Here is a 21,050-nt window from a genome sequence, read left to right as displayed (position 1 = left end):
TACCTGTCAAGTAAAATACAAAGGGGCGTCAGAGGGAGACCGCGCTGGGCGGTCTTCAACTCTCCGATGCCTAAGTTAGTCAATGTATTTATGTTGACAAAGTAACAGTAGGTAAGTATTAAATGCGTAATTAATAAGGAGAGAGGAGATAACCTTTTATAGGTGAGGAGGAGGTTGATCTTCTCTTTGTTTTTGATGTGGGACTGATGTGCTTCAGTCCCCAGCTCTGGGAGCTTCTGATGCTATCTTGGCGCGGCGCGTGGCGACGTGTCGGCGGTAATCTGGGGGTGATTCGAGTCTCAGGCTGTTGCCCGCCTGGCTGTGTATCTGCATGTTATTCCTTTGGCGGGAATTAGTACCTCTGGCGGTACAATGAGCGTAGCCCATTATAGCTAATTATGCTTGTAAATGTACATGTATGTACAAGTCCCCCAAGTCCCCAGTCAAGGAGGGCAATCTTGGTTGGGGAGTTGTTCAGCGGTTTGAAGCGTTATCTTCCGCTAGACTTGCAACAACATAATTAGCGTCAGTGCGTTGTCAACCATGGATTTACTGAGCAAACGCTTTATACCCTTTTGGGTGGGCCCCTGCTAGGCCCCCCAGGGAGTCCCCCACTCCCGGGCGAAAATAGACCTTCGGACGGTCAGTAAATTGTTTGTTGAGGGGGAGCTGCACGGAGCAGAGGGTGTTGGGTGGCGAGCCCAATCTTTAGTACCCAAATGACGGGGGTCAACGTGCCTGATCAGGGCCGTCGTAGACTGTTGACAAGTCCCCGTGTCCCGTAGGGACGGTCTGACGGTAACGCCGCGTGGCGGTCGTTGTTAGAGTGAGGCGTGGCCTCGAGATTCGCCGCTGGCGGATATCCCCCCGCTGACTGTAGCAGGAGACAGTGTCCAGTAGACCTGTCTGGCGGTATGTTGTTGAGCGATACTGTGCTGAACAAAGTACGCAGCTGGCAAGCTGGAAAGGGGTTTCGCTAGAGGTGTGTAGCGGAAGCTGCCCCGCTGGCTAGATGACAAGGAAGAGGTTCCGCTGGCGGAGTTTCGCTCAGCGGAGATTTCGACTCTTGGAAGATGACAAGGGAGAAGTTCCGCTGGCGGGGTTTCGCTCGGCGGAGACTTCGCCGCTTGGAAGATGACAAGGGAGAAGTTCTGCTGGCGGGGTTTCGCTCAGCGGAGACTTCGACTCTTGGAAGATGACAAGGGAGAAGTTCCGCTGGCGGGGTTTTGCTCAGCGGAGACTTCGACTCTTGGAAGATGACAAGGGAGAAGTTCCGCTGGCGGGGTTTCGCTCAGCGGAGACTTCGCCGCTTGGAAGATGACAAGGGAGAAGTTCTGCTGGCGGGGTTTCGCTCAGCGGAGACTTCGACTCTTGGAAGATGACAAGGGAGAAGTTCCGCTGGCGGGGTTTCGCTCAGCGGAGACTTCGACTCTTGGAAGATGACAAGGGAGAAGTTCCGCTGGCGGGGTTTCGCTCAGCGGAGACTTCGACTCTGGGAAGATGACAAGGGAGAAGTTCCGCTGGCGGGGTTTCGCTCAGCGGAGACTTCGCCGCTTGGAAGATGACAAGGGAGAAGTTCTGCTGGTGGGGTTTCGCTCAGCGGAGACTTCGACTCTTGGAAGATGACAAGGGAGAAGTTCCGCTGGCGGGGTTTCGCTCAGCGGAGACTTCGCCGCTTGGCGAATTCTTCCCAAGTGGTTACTTCCATTAGACGCTTCGTCTGATGCTGGTCGACACGTGTCCAACCCCTAGAGGGTTAGCGTCTGTAGTTTTGTCTCTTAAGTCTAGCCGTCTTCTCGCCATAAATGCTAGTAATTATGGATTTTGTAACCGGAGAGTAAGTGGAGACGTGGGACACGTGTACGGCTGGTGGGCGATGTCGTTTTTGAGTGGACGGCTTAGAATGCGCTGATGTTGACATAAAAGGGGGGGGGGGGAACTCAGCGAGATTTGACACTTTGCCAAAAGCTTCAAACTCACAGTCGTCGTCTTCACGCTCTGTTCGTCCGATACTGAAGAAAGAGTCTGCCGGAGTCTGGAGATATCGTTCCCGGAGACACGACGATCGCACCCACCTAAGATTACTGCGCACCATCATACTGTAGGCTTCACCACTGAGGTTGGTACTTAGATTCCCTTTTCCCTGTTTCATTGGATCTGATACTTTCTGGGTTTTGTTGTTTCTGGTTTTTGGGATGCTTTCTGCTCTTCTTTGGTATGCTTTGAGGGTGTGAAGTGCGATTGGGGGTGGGTTATGGTGTTTGGCAGATGGTCGAATCTGGGTTGCGTGTGTTTGTTCTTGTTTTGGCTTTTTCTGGGTAAACTGTTCTTGGTGTTCTTGGCTATAACTGCTATGGGCCTGGGCTAGATCTTTGTTTGAGCTAATTGATTTGGGTTTTAGGGTTTGGGATGGCTAGCGTCGTAGAGATTTCGAGCAGTGAGGATTCCGGGTCTGATGTGTCGTTCGGCGTGGCGGATAGAATATTTATTGACTCGTTGCGTCCGTCTGCCCATGCAGGAACCTCACTGCCAGAACTGCTAGAGGTTGAACCGCTACAGACTATACCTTGGGAAGTAGTTATGGGTCGTGCCGCACGTCCGGAGAGTTCTAGGGCCGGAGAGGCCGCCGCTGCCAAAAATAGGCGTGATGAGCGGTTGGCAAGTAACAGTGCCGCCAGTGGCTCCGCTGGTGGGGGAGAGATGGCGGGGGAGGATGACGAGTCAGCGTGGGTCCTCCAGGATGGCACCCCTGTTGACGAGGCAGGAGGGCGGATGAATGTTGCCGCCGTTAATCGGGTGAAGCAGATGTTCCGGCTGCCGGGCTCGGTGAAGTTGCGCCCGCCGACGGTGGATGAGAAGACGTCAATTCTCCCGGAGAGGTTTGCCGCCGTGCATGAGGCGATATTTCGCCAAGGAGTGACACTCCCGCTGGTGCCAAATCTTCAGATCTTGGTGTGCGAATTTGACCTTTCCTTTGGGCAAATTTGCCCCAATATGTGGCGGTTAATGCTAGCGCTGAACTCACTTTGGCGGCTGTCCGGTTGTGAGGGACCTACTGTGGCGGAGGTGCTTCACTTCTACGAGCTGGTGTATGTGAAGCGCCAGGGTTGCAGAGGGCAGGTGAATTTGAGCCGCCGCCAAGGAGCACCCAAGCTGATTGAGAACCTACGGGATTCCATGTCCTATTGGCGGGGAACCTTCTGCGTTGCGACGGAGGGGTGGGAGTACCAAGTTGGGTCCAACGAGGGAGAGCCGACGTTTAGAATTAAGTCGGAGTTTCAACACATCCGAGGTTGTCTACCGGACTCCGCTGAACATAGCTGGCGGTATCTCCAACGAGTAGACCTAAAATTTTACTAACGATTATTGTGTTTGTGTAGCGGGATTGCGGTATAACCTAACGCGTGAAGAAGAGTGCCGCGTGGCACATATAAGAGGCTGCTGGCGGAATCGCAATTTGCTGGACTTCCGTCTTCTTACCGGTTGGGAGTTGCTGGTCGATCAACGACTAACTCGCGCCTTTGGTAAGAAATATCTGCCACATTGTTCCTTCGATCAGAGTATCTCAGGCTAACTGGTTGTATATAATAATTTTTTATTTTTTTTTAGAAACTCTGCCAGGTAACAAAGCGAGCAGCAACGCTTTCGACAAGGCCATGGACCGCGCCGAGATCGAAAACTTCCTGGAGTCCATGTACGCCGAGGGGCTGGCGGCCCAGCAGACTGTTGTGAACCCCGAGACGCTGGCGCTGAGCCCGTCCGAGGTTCCGGTGGTGCTACCCATGCCGCACCACTCCCATCTTGGAGATGACGGCCTGCCGGTCGTTCAGGCGGGGGCCCAAATGGCTGGCGGGAAGAAGGGATCCGCTACTGCCGCGCCGCAGAAGGAGTGGGTGCCTGCCATCAGGCGTGGTGCTCAAAAGGAGAGAGTGGTGCAGCCGGCGGAGACTGTCACCACTGCAAGGGAGGATCAGCCGGCGAAGGGATCGAAAGCAACTGCCGGGAACACAGGGGTGCTCCAGAGAAAGCGCTGGCAGGTTGACTCCCCCGTCGAGGAAGAGGAGGACGATGTGGAGACCATCAGGGTCCGCCAGCAGAAGAAGGTTCGGGAAGCTCCGCCCAAGGCTCCTGCGGTGGAGAGAGAGACGCCCGCGAGTGATCTGGACTCTTTCGCCGCCTATGTCGAATTCATGACTGATGGTGAACGGGAGTTTCTCTACCATCTCTGTGAGCGGCTGGGATTTGGCGGCCTAGCGGGGATTTCGCGGCCTACGGCTATTGACCAGTCGCCCTATAACTCGGCCATTGGTCAATTGTCAGCTTGGCTGCATGAGATGTTCCTGGCGGCGTCGAAGCAGCCCCGGGTTGAGCGGGAGCTCAGGGAGGAGGTGCAAAGTCTTCAGAGGGAGTTGACGGAGGCGAGAGACAGGCTGGCGGAGGTGGAACGGTGCCTGACAAAGGCGGACTGCGACGCCGCGGACGCCCGCGGTAAGCTGGCGGTGGCCATTAAGCGGGACCTGGAGAGGAATGACCGCGTCTCCAAGTTGGAGCAGGACAAGGCCTTGCTGCAGGAGCGGGTAACCGCGAAGGATAAGAAGATCGATATCCTGCAGCGGGAGTCCGCCGCCAGACTGGCCGAGGTGAAGAGGCTGGAGGGTGAGGTCGCCCGCCTGAAAGCTGAAGGGAGCAGTGCTGCAGCCGCCGCTGTTGAGGCATTCAAACAGTCGGCGGAGTATAACAAGGCCATGACTGAGGCGATGAAGGCTGGGGCCTTGGCAAATGTGGAGATGTTGAAGCAGAAGGGCACCATTGACTTTGTGAAGGCGGCCCAGCCCACTGTGCCGGCAGCCAAGAATGCCCCGCCGGCGAAGGGTGTGGTTCCTGTCCCAGCGGAAGGCGCTCGCTCGGGAAGTGGGGAGAGCAGCGCAAGTCCAGCGGATGGCTCCCAGCGGACTCCTCCTCCTACCCAGTCGGAGGTGTCCCGTGCTGGTTTCCTGGCGGCTCATACTCGGGTGGACGGTACCATAGAGACTCCCAGTCCCACCGCCCGAGGGTCTGACCAAACAAGCCGCACGCACCCGCCGCCGCACGCTGAAGGTGAAGAAGCTGAGGCCAACCCTTGAGATGTTGGAACTTCCCTCCTATTTTGTAGCCGCTGAGGCATAACAAATTTTTGTAATGAACATTTTTATATGGAATGAAATTTTGAATTTTGGTGTTTGTCATGATATGGCTGTACCGCTAGGGTCTTGACTTAGGATTTTCTTTTGCCAATCAATGAAACATTAAAGGGATTAAGATTGGTCCAAGTGCACCGCGTAGCGGACGTGGTCCGCTGACGATTGCTGGCGTTGCCAGTTGCCCTCGGTGCTAGACTTGGGAACAATGATTTAAATAATTCCTCGTTTCATTGATAGCTGATTGATCAGCGTGTACAAAAGTGGGGTAGTACCCGTTGGGTAGCTTCCCTTAGCTAAATATTGAACAAAAATTTAGCTAAGTCAAGATGCTCCTGGGTAGCGGCATGACTATTTGTAGTAATACCGAAGGTGTTCGGTATTCCAAGGGTGGGTCGTTGTGACGCCATCCTTGCCCATTAAGTAGAAGGTGCCTGGGCTAACGACTTCCACAATTTTGTATGGACCTTCCCAAGTTGGGCGAAGTTTTGTTGGCGGTGGAATGACTTCCTTCATTACCCAGTGCCCCAATTGGAGGTTCCGGGCTTTGACTCTGGCGTTGTAGAAACGCGATACCCGCTGTTTGTTTTGCAAGTTGTGCAAATGGGCCTTGTGTCGTTTTTCCTCCAAGAGGTCCTTGTCTAGGCTGACGCCATCGCTGTTGGTCTCTGGGCAGTAGCCTTCGATCCTAGCTGTAGGCTGAGTTACTTCAACAGGTAGGACAGCCTATGTTCTGAACATCATACAAAAAGGGGTTTCGCCAGTGGCGGAAGTTGGAGTTGTCCGGATGGCCCATAGAACTTCTTGGAAGCTTCTCCATCAAAAAGCTTCTTGATTATCTTGTTTGCTGCTTCGACCTGGCCGTTGGTTTGGGGATGGGCGACAGACGCAAAACTCAACTTGGTGCCAAGGTTGGCGGTAAAAGAGATGAGTTCTTTGTTGTTGAACTGCGTGCCGTTGTCTGTGATGATTGTATGCCGGACACCATAGCGGCAGTAAATGTTCTTCCAGAGGAAGTGAATTACCTTGGCGGTGGTTATTGCCGTCAGTGGCTCTGCCTCTATCCACTTGCTGTTGTAGTCGACAACGACAATGATGTATTTGAACTGGCCCTTGGCGGTCTGGAATTTTCCCATCAAGTCGAGGCCCCACGTGGAGTGAACCCATGGGCCGATGATGATTGACAGTGGCTCTGCCGGTGCATGTGGGAGATCAGCGTACTGTTGGCATTTGTGGCAAGATCTCGATATCCGCCGGGCGTCATCACCGAGTGTGGGCCAGAAGTAGCATTGTCGCATTGTACGATTGGCCAAGGATCTAGCGCCTGAGTGGTTTCCACATTCTCCGCCGTGGATTTTCGCTAGGACGACCTTTCCCTCCTCTGGGGTTAGACAGCGGAGGTTGGGATGGGTGAATCCTTGGCGGTAAAGCTTGCCATTCTGGATGTTGTAGCGGGTTGCTCTACGCTTGAGCTGTCGCGCCTGGGTTTTGTCTGCCGGTAATGTCCCGTTGCGCTTGTATGCGATAATCTCGTCCATCCAGCTGGGATTGACTTCAATGTTGAAGATCTCCGCCAGGGTCTTTGTGATACTTGGTCTGTCAAGGCACTCCACTCTTGTGTCTGCTGGACTTTGATGTGGTTGGGCGGTTGCCAGTCTCGCCAGTGAATCAGCCTTGGCGTTCTTTTCCCTGGGGATTTGTGTGATAGTGTGAAATTTGAACTTTTTGAGCAACGTTTTGACGTACCCCAAATATGCCGCTAACTACTGGTCCTTGGCTTGGAAGCTGTCGTTGACCTGGTTAACGACTAATTGAGAGTCGCTGAATATGTTGACGCTGTCAGCACCTGAGTCGATGGCAAGGAGTAGGCCGGCGATGAGTGCTTCGTACTCCGCCATATTGTTTGAAGCTTTGAAGTTGAATTTCAACGCGTATTCCGCGTTCAGTCCCCCGGGTCCTGTTAAGATGACTCCGACGCCGCTGGCCTTGGCGCTAGTGGAGCCGTCCACATGCAGGTTCCAATCCGAGTGTGGGGGAGTTGCTTCCTCAGCGGTTACCATTTCTGTTCCGGGTTCTGTCTCAGTACCGGGTTCTGGCTGACGCTCGGTGAGTTCAGCGATGAAGTCCGCCACTGCCTGGCCCTTCACGGCGGTTCTTGGCTTGTAATCGATATCGAACTCACTGAGCTCAATGGCCCACTTGTTGAGGCGCCCCGAGTGTTCAGGGTTCTGCATCACTTGCCTCAGCGGTTGATTGGTTAACACATGGATCGTGTGAGCCTGAAAGTATTGGCGGAGGCGCCTGGCGGCAACGATGAGTTCGAGGGCTAGTTGCTCCAAGGAAGGATATCTTGTTTCTGCTCCGTTCATGCCTCTGCCGGCGTAGAACACTGGGAGCTCGTCTTGGCCCTCCCGCCGGACAATGGCGCAGCTTACCGCCGATACAGAGACCGCTAGGTAGATGAACAGTGTCTCTCCTTGCACAGGGACAGAAAGGAGAGGGACTGCCGCTAGATATTCCTTTAGGCCCTGGAACGCCGCCTGACACTCTGGGTTCCAGTTGATGACTTTCTTGTGAGTCGTTTTGAGGAGTTTGAAGAATGGGGCACACCTATCAGTGAGCCTGGAGATGAATCGAGAAAGGGCGGTTAACTTGCCCTGGAGGCATTGGACGTCCACCTTATACTCGGGGTTCGCCAGGTCAAGGATGGCCTGTACCTTGTCCGGGTTAGCCTCGATGCCTCGCTCGCTGACGATGTAACCCAGAAATTTGCTGGCGGTTACTCCAAAGAAACATTTTTCTGGGTTGAGGCGCATACCATAGGCCAGGAGAATGGTTACTATGATCTTGAGGTTTGCCACATGTCCGCTGGCCTTTATGCTCTTAACTAGCATGTCGTCCACGTAGACCTCGATGATTTTTCCCAGATGCTCAGCGAACATGGCGTTCATCAACCGCTGATAAGTTGCACCGGCGTTCTTCAGACCGAAAGGCATGACATTGTAGCAGTAGAGGCCTTTGTCGGTGGTGAAGGTAGTGCACTCCTGGTCGCCGGTGTGCATCTTGATCTGATTATATCCGGAGAAAGCGTCCATCATGCTGAGGAGCTCATGTCCGGCAGTTGCATCGACTAGCTGATCGATACGAGGTAGCGAGAAACTATCCTTTAGGCATGCCTTGTTGAGATTTTTGAAGTCGACACACATCCGCCACTTGCCGCTGGGCTTCTTGACCATTACCAAATTGGAGATCCACTGGGGATAGATGACTTGTCGGATGAATCCAATGCCCTGGAGCTTGGCAACCTCCTCTCCTATTGCCTGGTACTTTTCCTCATCAAAGGCCCTCCGCTTCTGCTTGATGGGATAAAAGGAGGGTTTGATGGTCAGCTTGTGAGTGATAATTTCAGGAGAGATACCTGGCATGTCCCCGTAGGACCATGCAAAGACGGCGGCGTTATCGCGCAGGAATTGAGTGAGTTCTGCCGCCACCTTTGGGTCTAGTTGGGCGCCTATGCGGACCGTCCGCTCAGGGTGCTCGTCCGAGATGCAGACAACTTTCAACGACGTCTCCGGGTTGACCGACTTCTTCTTGACATACTTCTTCTCCTCATCTCTAGGATCCTTAAAGATGTTTGGTGGCGGTGCCTGATTACCCACCATCAGAATTTCATGGCGGCGTGTTGACCGCGCTATAGTCGTTGAATAGCATTCTCGTGCCAACTGCTGGCTTCCCTTCACACAGCCCGTGCCGTTGGGCGTAGGGAACTTCATGAGAAGCATGTATCCGGCGATGATGCACTTGAGCTTGTTGAGTGCCGGCCGTCCAATGATGGCGTTATACGAACTGAAGCAATCGACAATTATGAATTCCGTGTGTACCTCCGCCATACATGGACTAGTGCCAATAACCAGCCGCATGTAGTCCGACCCCAGCGGTTGTGTGACGTCGCCGGAGAAGCTGAGCAGTGGCTCGTGATCCTGGAGTAGTTTCTTGTTCCGCTTGAGGTGGTTGTAGCACCCGCTGAAGATGACGTTGACAGCGGACCCACTGTCCACCAAGATTCTCCCCACTGAGAATTTGCCAAGAATGGCATCGACCAAGAATGGGTCGTCATGTGGTAGATGCACCCCGCGCTCCTCCTCTTCTGAGAAGGTACTAGGTTCCCAACCTGATTTTGGGAGCTTGGCGGACCTCTCGTAGCGGATATTGTAGACCTCATTTGGATGATTAGCGCGTGCATAGCGCTTTCTTGCCCTGTGAGACATGCTGGTGATTGGAGCACCGCCATCGATGGTGTTGATGCGGCCCAAGGTCTCAACGTTGGCAATTACTGGTGGTGGTGGGGTTTCTCCATATGTGATGAATTCCACCTGGGCGTGAATGACCACCTCACTCATGACGTGGTCATATGCCGCATTTGGATGATTGTAGTTGAGGTGATAGAGGAATGGCCCCTTGAGGAGTCCCTGCTTGAAGGTCGCCGATGCCATTGTTTTGTCTAGGTCGCAGCACTGAGACGCTGCCGCTCGCCATCTCGTGACGAATGCCTTCAGTGATTCGTCTTCTCCCTGCTTGACGCTGAACAGCTGACTTGTGTTGTGATGTCCGGCGGACAATAAGATGAACCGAGAGAGGAAGGCGTGTGATAGTGCATGGAATGAGCTGATGGACCCCGACGGACATTCGAAGAACCAGTTCATTGCCTCACCATCCAGCGTTTCGCTGAATAAGTGGCACAGAGTGGCGTCGTCAAATCCCTTGTTGTTGGTGACCTTCTTGAAGGTGTCCATATGGACGAAGGCGTCAGACATGCCGCTGTAATGTGACATCTTTGGGGTTTTTGCATACGCTGGTCTGATAGCCTGTAGAATCGCAGCGGTGAAGGGCCCAGGTCTGGAAGTGAAAAGTGGATTTTGAGTTGGCGCTGGGGCGCCCGACTCCGCCCGGATCAATCTCTGCTCCAGTTGTTGCATCCTTTTCAATCTCGGCGCAGGCGGATTGCCTTCAGTCCTCGCTCTAACTTCCGAGCGGTCAGTGTGCGGTAGTGATTTCGCCTCCTGCTCTAACATTAGTTGGGGGATGGGCGGTGGTCTCATCCCCAACAACTCAGGTGGGTCCAGCGGTACCTGCATCTGTATGACTGGCCCTGGTACCAACGTGCCAGTGCCGGGTCGACTACGCCTGGTGCTACGTGACTGTTCGCTTTGCGCTGGATTGTCGGTGGCCTCCAGCGTCCTCTTCAGTTCCTCAAAACGTGACATCAGCGTAGCCAACTGTCTTTGGGCCTCAGCCTTCTCCTTGCGCTCCTCCTCACGTTCTCTGTTTGCCTTATGAAGATCCGCCAGTGCTAGCTCGTACATAGTGGTGAGATCTTGGCCAGGCGGGCGGCTGCTGCTTGGATTAGCCTCACCGCCGAGGTTGTTGGCTGGGGTGGTGAATAGTGCGCGGTTAACGCCTACCGCTGGGTCGGGGGGTTGGGGAATGGCGGACTGATCTGCTTGCTCCTCAGCGTTTCCCCAGCTACCGCTAGTCATGGTGATTGTGGTGGGATGACCTTTTGTTCAAGGATTCCCACAGACGGCGCCAATGTTAATGTCTAAAAGTTCGGCGGTAGCTGAACATTTGTTAACGCTGATCCGGTGGGCGGATCGATACTTGTGATGCTCTCAAGGCTTCCGCTACCTGTCAAGTAAAATACAAAGGGGCGTCAGAGGGAGACCGCGCTGGGTGGTCTTCAACTCTCCGATGCCTAAGTTAGTCAATGTATTTATGTTGACAAAGTAACAGTAGGTAAGTATTAAATGCGTAATTAATGAGGAGAGAGGAGAGAACCTTTTATAGGTGAGGAGGAGGTTGATCTTCTCTTTGTTTTCGATGTGGGACTGATGTGCTTCAGTCCCCAGCTCTGGGAGCTTCTGATGCTATCTTGGCGCGGCGCGTGGCTGCGCGTCGGCAGTGATCTGGGGGTGATCCGAGTCTCAGGCTGTTGCCCGCCTGGCTGTGTATCTGCATGTTATTCCTTTGGCGGGAATTAGTACCTCTGGCGGTACAATGAGCGTAGCCCATTATAGCTAATTATGCTTGTAAATGTACATGTATGTACAGAGACACATTCATGGTCCCTCGCCTCATATCATAAGGACAGGCTCTCCTCCTGTTCAATTAAATATTGTGATTGTAAATGAGATTCTAAAAAGAGAGGGGAAATATTGTAAAACACACTGTACAGGTGGGTTACGCGCTGGATTTTCCATGGTATACGAGCTTACCTCGACTAGAGGCTAGATATTACATTGAACAATATGGTGGTGAAGATGGTGTTTGGATTGGCAAGACTCTACATGTATCTTTCTGTTTAAATTGGATCATTCAATAATACCACATTTTGAATTCTTGCATTCGTCTGATCTTTCATAGGGAGAAAGCATGTCTTCGATTATTCCCGCGATTGTAGAATCGCTGTAAATCAGTATATAATTAGGATTTTATTTAATTAGGATATCCTGCAATTATAGAAAGATTGTTTCCTATTAGAGTTAGACTACTCATTTGTACTTGTATATATACACTCATTGTGGGATGAATAGAATAATTGAATTAACCCTGAATTGAAGTATTCTTTTCTACTTGGTATCAGAGCAGGTTCAATCCTTTGAACTTGCGCTGCATCCTTTGAATCCTGAATCCTGAATCCCGAAGAACACCACAAACCGCTGCGTATCACCACCGTTGAAATCAAACCATCCTGAATTTCAAACCACCATCACCCTACCTTTTTTTCGAAAAAAAAAAAAAAAAAATTTTCATATCCATCTTGAAACCCTTGAAATTTCAATCCTGCGAAAATCATGAATTCCTCAATGATGCAATCAGAGAAACAGGCTATGGGGTATTCGGTAACTACCGAATTTTCTGTTATGGCTCAACACAAACAGGGTCCTCCTCCAGGCTTCTCAGGACCTTCTCCACACCCTCCTCTAGGTAAATCAAATCCATATGCAAACACAAGGTGCATTATCTGTGGGGAATTAGGTCATAGCAAGGAGCGGTGCTATGAAGTGATTGGTTACCCTGATTGGTGGGACTTCACCAAGAAACCGCGAAAGAATCTGGGCAAGGCCGCTGTTGCTACTAAAGAGGAAGTTTACTTAGACAATGCCTCCGCTAATGTCGCGCAGTCAGGTATGAAGGGTAAGGTTACTTTTAATAGTACATGGATAATTGATACAGGTGCATCTGACCATATGACCAATGACCCAAGTCTTGTGAAAAACCTTAGACATTCTCCTCAAGACGTTGTCTCTACTGCTGATGGTACACCAACTCCGGTCACCAGAGAAGGTTCTATTGCTTTATCTGATACCTTAACCCTTGAATCTGTCTTAGTTGTTCCATCACTAGCTTATAATCTCCTGTCTATTGGTCAAGTTATTTTAGCTCTTGCATGTATTGTGACCTTCTATCCGTCTTTCTGTGTGTTTCAAGACATTCTGACTCGACAGATTCTTGGTTATGGTGTTAGAAGGGGGAAATTATATTATCTGGATCTGACCGAGACTGGAAAGAAACAGAAGCATCTTTTGGGACAAGCTAATCAGATCAACGGGGTCGAGAATGCGAAGGAAGCTGTATGGTTATGGCATCGCCGTTTAGGTCATCTATCCTTTCGTTATCTTAAGAAGTTGCAACCTCAATTGTTTTCAGTTGTTAGTGATTTGGATTTCCACTGTGACATCTGTGAACTGGCCAAGAGTCACCGTATTTCATATTCACCAAGTCTTAATAAAAGTCCTGTTCATTTTATGAAGATTCACTCCGATGTCTGGGGTCCTGCGAAAATTCCTTCTCTTTCTGGAGCTCGGTATTTTGTAACGTTTATTGATGATTGCACTCGCATGACATGGGTGTCATTACTGAAGAATAAGAGTGATGTATTTGGAATGTTTACCGAATTTCACAAAATGGTGGCAACTCAGTATCAACAATCCATCAGAGTGTTTCAGTCTGATAATGGTGGAGAGTTTGTAAATGGCCCTATGATTGAGTTTTGCCGGTCACATGGAATTCGTCATCAAACCTCCAATCACTAGTACAAAATCGAAAATAGACAACGTTACTTAGATAACGGTTTTATGAAAAACGTTGTGATTTTTTTTTTACAACGGTATAGTCGAAATCGTTATCTATAGATACTAACAGAGTGTTGGCCCCTTGGTTTGAAGTTTTCTCATTTAATTTGTACAACGGTGTTGTTGAAACCGTTATGAATAGATAGTAACAAAGTGTTGGTCCTTTTGTTAGAAATTTGTAAATTTAACTTATACAACGGTACAGTCAAAACCGTTATCGATCTACAAATATTAAAAGGTGGGTCCTTGATTAGAAATGTTTTTTATTTAAAAGCTTTTATTTTAATTCATATATCAAAGCCAAGGAAGTGTTGCGTTTTGTTTAATTAGAAAGAAAAAAAAAACAAAAAACAAAACAGACGCTGCAATTTCCTTCTTAGGCGACCGATTTCGCCAGCTCCTCGCCGTGCTAGATCCTCGAGGAGGTGGAAGATTTGAAATCGGACCTGCAAGTTAAGATTAAGTAGCACGACGATTGCGGGTGCATAGAGACGAGGCCCTTGCATGAGAAGGAAGAACTTTCCAGAGCCAGTAATCGAGATGGTCGCGGTGAAATTGGCCGAAGCTAATAGAGCAAAAGACGAGGCTTTGCAGTAGAAGGATGAGATTAAGAATCAATTGGACGACGTCGTTAAAGAGAAGGATGGGTTCAGGGCTGAGGTTGGGAATTCGTTATCTAATGTTCGAGGAATGGCCATGGAAGGTCAGCCACTGGCCTGCAAGACCTCCCTAATTGTGTAAGAATTTTTGCTTTCTCAAATTTTTTTTGGTCAATTGCTTTCTTATGAAATGTGAGGCAATACTTATATAAACTTGTTTTGATTGAAGATATATATATATACTGAAATTTTCCCTCCACATCTGTTTAGTTCCCTCCCTTTTTTTCCGTTCCCTGTTTCTAAACACGATCAAACACAGTACTACTCTTTATGCTCCTTTTGTCTGTCAGTTACGGGAAAAAAAAAAAAAAATCTATCGTCTGAACCAAAAGTTCTTCCCTACTTTTTCTTCAAGACCCGAGTAATTGTATTTCAATTGAAGGCTAATCTGGGATTGGGTATTTATGTTTAGAGTTTGTGATTCAATTTTGATGCTTTGATGACTGTTTTTTTTTTTTTTTCTTGAACTTTTTCCCTTCAGTTTTGCTTTTGATTGTTTTCTTAGCCATAGGCACTGTGTCTGGACATATTTTCTTGAACTGTTGCAATTGCTTTCGGATTTCTTATTGTCCTTGTGTTCTTTGGTTGTGTGTTTGTAAGATCCTATATTGCCTTCTTGAGGTTTGCACTTCATAAATTTCATATCAGAAGTAATTGTAATCTATTAATTGTACGGATAATGCATTAACGTTGTATGTGGTAGATTGTGACTGAAGTACTGAAGAGTAGTTCACTTACAATATACACTCATTAAAGCTAGCTTGGTAGGTCTTCTTCTGTTTTAGTTTTCAGTAGAAATAGGAATCATCTTGCGAGTAGTTAGATTAATGATTAAACCGTTTATTAGATTATTGCTCATTAATAATTATTAGCTTTCTTTAATAAAGCTTTTCAGTTGAAGTGGGTCATGAGAAATCCCCTGCAATTGAAGGAGTGTTTCTTAGATTTCTGATTTATAAGATTATGTAGCTATGCGCAGAATATACTGGTGTGTGATTAATAATCTTATGTTAACTATGAAGGCTGGTGATAATTTTTTCTTTGATCAAACCTGTTTGGTTGGAAATTTTAATGTAGTCACTGACTTACAGTAGTGCCGAACAAGATTGGGGCAAAGGATGTTCTCTCTTTCTGTTGAAAATTGACCTATATTTATATATCAGACCTTTTCCTATTCACGAGTGTCACTCATCTTTATTTGATGAGCATCGAAATCAACTAGGTACTGTGCAGTAGTTGGGATAAGTTTTGTTTTGTTCTCTCAAAGTTTGTCCATAGTAGTCTAATTGTTGAGTAGCCTGCTATCAGTGACTAACCTTTGATTATGTAATTTAAGCTGTAATCTTTTTTTTTATACCTGGCAGAAGTGAGTCCAAAGTACATTTTGGTTATAGAGTGTTTAACTAAACTTAACTGAAAGAGTTTTGAGTGGCTGTTTGGTCCCTTTTCATGACATAGAAAAGGGAGGTACCAGTTTGGATACAAGTTATAAAATTTAGTTGTCCAGTGATCTGGACATTTAGGCCCAAAAGTATTGTCTAAACTACTGGGACAATAAAAGTATTGTACCTTTGTTAAATGTCACCGCTTTTATTTTTCTGGTAATATGAATCTAGTCTTGTCTGTAGCTTCTTTTTTGATTAATTTGGTTTCTTTCATGAATGTTTCCTTGCTATTTGTAGTCAAGGACTTTCCTGGAATCGTAATTGCAGAGGAGCCAGAGTGGAAAGATAGAATTCGAGGTTCAACGGGTGTTGTAAATTTGGCTAGAATGCCCATCAGTACAAGATGGACTTCTGAGGTCTATTGACTTTACCTTTATTTTGGTTATCCTACCTGTCTTTTTACAGTAAGCAGTAACAATATGAAAAGAAGTTCTAGATAACTCTTGCCTTGTTACATTACATACTCTTTGCGTGGCTGTTACTGTTATGTTCTGCATAGAAATTTCATAGAAATTTTTTAATCTAAAGCACTCCAAAATCATCTGAAATATGATTTTAACTGATGAAACTAATAAGTAAACCTTTTTTCTTTAATAACTAAGATGTGTGTATCTAGAGATATGACAGCTGTATATTTAGTTTGATGAATTGATGGAATCTTACTAGCGAATGGCTTAAGGTGCAGAGGTGTGATTCAAACAATCTGTTAATAGCAGAACTAAACATAATAAATATGCTTTCCTTGAAGCCAGTCAAAGTGACTAACTTCTTATTGGACTATTCTTATGTTTTATTTTCATACTGCCACTTCAGCATAAATTTTTAGCCTTAAAGTATCTTTTAGATTTTAATATTATCTATTGGATACATTTTAAGCATAGGTGAAAAATTGAAATATAATGATATGTCAATCTTCTTGGGAGTGTGGAGAGCATTATTTCGTCTCTTCATTTCTAAGTGGGTTACATCGCTTACTTGGAGGCTAATAGCCTTTGTACTCTGAGGCTAATTTTTCGTCTCTTACTGGTTTGATAACACCCATTGTAAGCTACTACACAATGATATTTTAAGTTGTCCTTATTTTCATTGTTCATAATTCAAGGTTTTACAAACTTAGAACAAACTGGTATTGTTTTCAGGTAGGTATGGCGTGCTTGATATTGTTGACCTTTATTATCATAACAAAACATGTGGCCTTTACAAAAATAACGAGAAAATATATACCTTTGTTTTCAAATATCAGATGAAATGAAGTGCATTTTAATTAGAATCCTTAATTATATATACTCGATTGAAAATTACGAGTTATAATCCAAGGCAAAAGCTTGATTTAGCTTGATCTAGCTAGAGCTCTGTGTTACTTTGATTGTTTTCTGTGTTGCTTCTAATTCCAATCCTTTATTTTCTCAATACACCTCTATAGCAATGCAAGCATCAAACACCTCTCTAATAATTCTAATGGCCAAAATAGTAAAAACTCATAAAGCTACTAGATTATATACTTATACGTATGCCTCTGTTAGTCGACTAATTATTCTTAGTGATCCTAAACCTCAAGTTTGAAAAAGAACAACAGGAGAGAGGTTCCCTTAACCAAGCAATTAAATGGCAAAGCTTGATTAATTAAGTTTAATTGATTCTGAAATTGACTAACTGCCCACGATCCTATATGCCTCATTTAGCTTCTAGACAGTCTTACTCATGAGGTAGAGATGACTCATATGACTGCATTAATATTATTATTAAACCCTAGATATATACTAGCTTTTTTCAGCGGCTGAATTCAGTTTTTGCATTTAGTAAAACTATTTAGTTATATATTAGCTCTTATCGGTCAAGCTAATGTGAAAGCAACACAAAGATATAAGGTTATGGGTTGGGATAGTAATCTATGTGGTAATCCTAGTGATTTTATAAGAAAGATATAAGATTATGGTTTGGGGGAATATCAACTTCTTATTATAGTGTATTCTTATTGAAACTCGAAAGCTTAAATCCATAACACTTAACCAGATTTTTTTTTTTGTTGGAACATATTCTATGTATTCATAGAGGAAGTACTTAGCTTGAGATTGTTTTTCCTTAATAATTGGCCCTCTCTCTCTTTGATAATTTTCTTTGTACATTGAAATAGATTATCTTTTTTGTTGTTGTTGGAATTGATCAATTCACTTTGTCTTGGGCAGGTATGATTCTTATCTGTTGGGTCTGCTATTTGGGGATGCTAATTGGTTCGTAAAAAGATTTGGATCACTTACTTCGCTTTTGCTTCAGGTGAAAACATTTTGGGTACTGATTCTTAAAACACTGAACATAGTCTAGTCTAATGACTATATTTTGCTGCTTAGTAAATATACAGTTTTCATCTAGGAAAGGTGTTTGCATGTAATTTTTGTCCTGTTATAGTTTTAGAAGTGCATTTTCCAATTACCCACTACTTTATATAACATCGTATTGTATTGTATTAAATACCTTGTACCATGTTCCAAAAAAAAATATATATATGCCCAGTAGCCCTGCAATTTTAAGCAATTCTCAGCTTCAACAATTTAGCTATAGTTTGTGGTAATCTAGCTGCTTCATGATTTTAAAGTTTTCTTTTTCTGATTGCTCACCCTTCCTAGCGACAATAATTCTGCTCTAAACAACTGCGAAAATAAAATAAAATCTTTAGGGAAAATAGTTGGCAGAGAGTGACATATATGTATAGGTTACACAAACATTAATCCACAATGCCATTGACATATATGTACTGGTTACAGTAACATTAATCCTTTGTTTTTTTCATGGACATAAAATTAATGTGTTGATAAATGCCTTTTGCTCAAAGCACATGCATTTGTTTTAATTTTGGTGAGGAATGGTGCAAAATTGAAAAAACTAACATCTATGTCTATGGCATTCAATGGTGTCCCTTTAGGTTGGATATGGATATCATCATTTCTTGGAAGGTCTATATATGATTCTTGTGGTTTGGTTTATACCGTGGTCTCCATATATCTATGGCCCTTGGAAGTGAAAGAAGGAAATTAATATGGAGTATTGTTAAGTTTATCTAAGCAAAGTGCATATGTGATATATGTGTGGTCCTCATACCACTACTCCAATGGGCACCATTATCTTGCTAGTTATATCAACCTGAGAACATATATAAATCTGGGAAAAAAAAACTACTGAATTATTAGCTAAGTCACTGTCTCCAGTGGATCAGTGATGGTAACAATGAAAGTTTAACAAGTTTAACCTTGACAAGAACGTGTTGTGGAGAGTCTGAGACTGATGAGTTCATGTCCAACTACTGGGTAGCTGGAAATTCTTATGTGTAAACGGTATTCATGATTTTGGTATTTGTTGTTTCATGTTACAGAATATACATTTTTGTAAAGTTGGATGTTTTTAGCATGTGAGCAGATTCCTTCTAATCAATTCTTAGTGAAACATATGACCGATGTGTGCATTCACAATTGAATTTCACAATACTTTTTTGATTTAGCAGACTGATGACTAATTCATATGGTTTTATGCTCCAATGTTTATTAATTTTTTTTTTCCTTAGTGGGAAGGAACTATGGAGATCACATATCTTCAAGAAGAAATCGATGAAGTCCATGATGAGTGGGCAGAATTCGTTAGCGATAAGTACCTTTAGACTTTTGCAATGTGGATCTTTAGTTCTATGGTTTAACTATGTACCTAGTGAAACTTCTTTAATTTGTAGCAAAATTTAAATTTTCCTTTATATCAGAGCTAAGTACCTTTATGACAACTAGTATTATATAAGTTTCTTTTAATTCTATAAAATTCACCCAAAAAATTTCAACTGCCAAAGCATTGTAAATGTGATTACTTGAAGTAGTTCTCTATATATTAATATATTGCAATTTCATTTCAATTTCTTGAATTGAAGCATTAGATCATGGTTGAAAAAAATCGTCGTCTCTTTGGCTAGTAGACACTGGATTTATTATAGAAATGATTGTAATTTAATTACTATCTTCATCGTCACCGACAACGTTGTCAATTTAGAAACCGATGCAACAGTTTCTCAAAGCCAACGCTTTTGACCGGAAACTGTTGTGTAGTGAAGTTGGAAAACATTTTTCAACTAAAAACTGATGTATACAATCCTCAAAGCCAACATTCTTTTGGTAAGAACCGTTGTATATAAAAGTAGTTGAAGGCCAAAAGTAATGTGTAAATTATATTACCACATCGATTTCTAAGCAAAAACCGTTATTGAATAATTACATACACAACGGTGTATTTAGTGCTAACGGTATGTGCTAAGTATAGCTACAACGATTTCTGACTAAAAACCGTTGTACTTTATTATGTTCAACATCGGTGAAGTACCGTTGTGTAGTGAAACGTAAAAAGACAACACTCACCTAGACAACGAAAATATATTTTATCAGACAACGGTGCAGAACCGTTATCTATTTTCGATTTTGTACTAGTGAATTCTTATACTCCTCAACAGAATCATTTAGCAGAACGGAAGAACAGGCAGTTGATGGAAGTTGTTCGTGCTTCCTTGTTTGGCATGAATGTACCTCGGTCCTATTGGGGCGAAGCAGTAAAATCAGCAGCATATCTTATCAACCGTACTCCTTCACGGGTGATTGAGTTTCAGAATCCTCATCAGAAGCTTCATACACTTTTGACCATCCCTTCTATGCCTAATTTGGAGCCCCGGGTGTTTTGGTGCACAACTTACGTTCATATTCCCAAGCCTCAACGCAGCAAGCTTGATCCCCGTGCCCGTAAGTGTATATTTGTTGGTTATGCTGACTTCCAGAAGGGCTACAGATGTTATGATCCACTCACTAATACAATACATATATCTCTTGATGTCTCATTCCGTGAATCTGAGCCATATTACTCAGGGGGAGCTTCTCAGTCTTCCCTTCAGGGGGAGAAAGGTTGTGAAGGGAATCCTTGTTCTATTATTGACTTTGATGTCTTTGAAGACTTGGAAAATTTGGAGGAACAATTTGAAGGTAGAAATTCTGGAACAGAGAATGCAACTGCCGAACAGAGTGTTGTGACTTCCGAAACAGAGAATGCGACTGCCGAACAGAGTGTTGTGAATTCCGAAACAGAGAATGCGACTGTCAAACAGAGTGTTGTAACTTTCGAAACAGAGAATGCAACTGCCGAACAGAGCGTTGTGAATTCCGAGATAGAAGAGACGACTTTTCTGGATAGTTTGAATGAAAATCAAGATGTATCTGAAGCTCACACACAAGATATTCCCCCTTCTGCATCACCAACTGAAGATCCCGGTCAGAATGATCCACCTCAGGTACCCCTAAACTTTAATGAGTCTTCTGGGTTAGAAAGTATCGAACCTAGGAAATCACAAAGGGTTACCAAGGGAATTCCTAAGAAACAATATGAACCAGATATCAAAGCCAAAGCTAAATATCCTATAGCTAATTTTATGTCTAACCATAGGATTTCTGGGTCACATGCACTTGTTGTTGATCAATTATCTACTGTATCTATTCCTAGTAACGTGCAGGATGCATTGATGGATCCGAAATGGACAAAGGCGATGAATGAAGAATTGGAAGCTCTTCAAAAGAATGCAACATGGGAGCTAGTATCTATGCCGGCTGGAAAGAAGACTGTAGG

General features: G+C 45.4%; 1 pseudogene; it reads left to right on the top strand.

Annotated features, from left to right (window-relative positions):
• LOC133737791 ((-)-kolavenyl diphosphate synthase TPS28, chloroplastic-like) overlaps positions 1 to 11,556 on the top strand; it is a 31,479-nt pseudogene extending 19,923 nt beyond the window's left edge.
• The last annotated feature ends 9,494 nt before the right edge of the window (positions 11,557 to 21,050 follow it).

The sequence above is a fragment of the Rosa rugosa genome, chromosome 3 (assembly GCF_958449725.1).
Source record: "Rosa rugosa chromosome 3, drRosRugo1.1, whole genome shotgun sequence".
NCBI classification, from domain to species: Eukaryota; Viridiplantae; Streptophyta; class Magnoliopsida; order Rosales; family Rosaceae; genus Rosa; species Rosa rugosa.
This window is presented reverse-complemented; position numbering and strand designations above follow the sequence as displayed.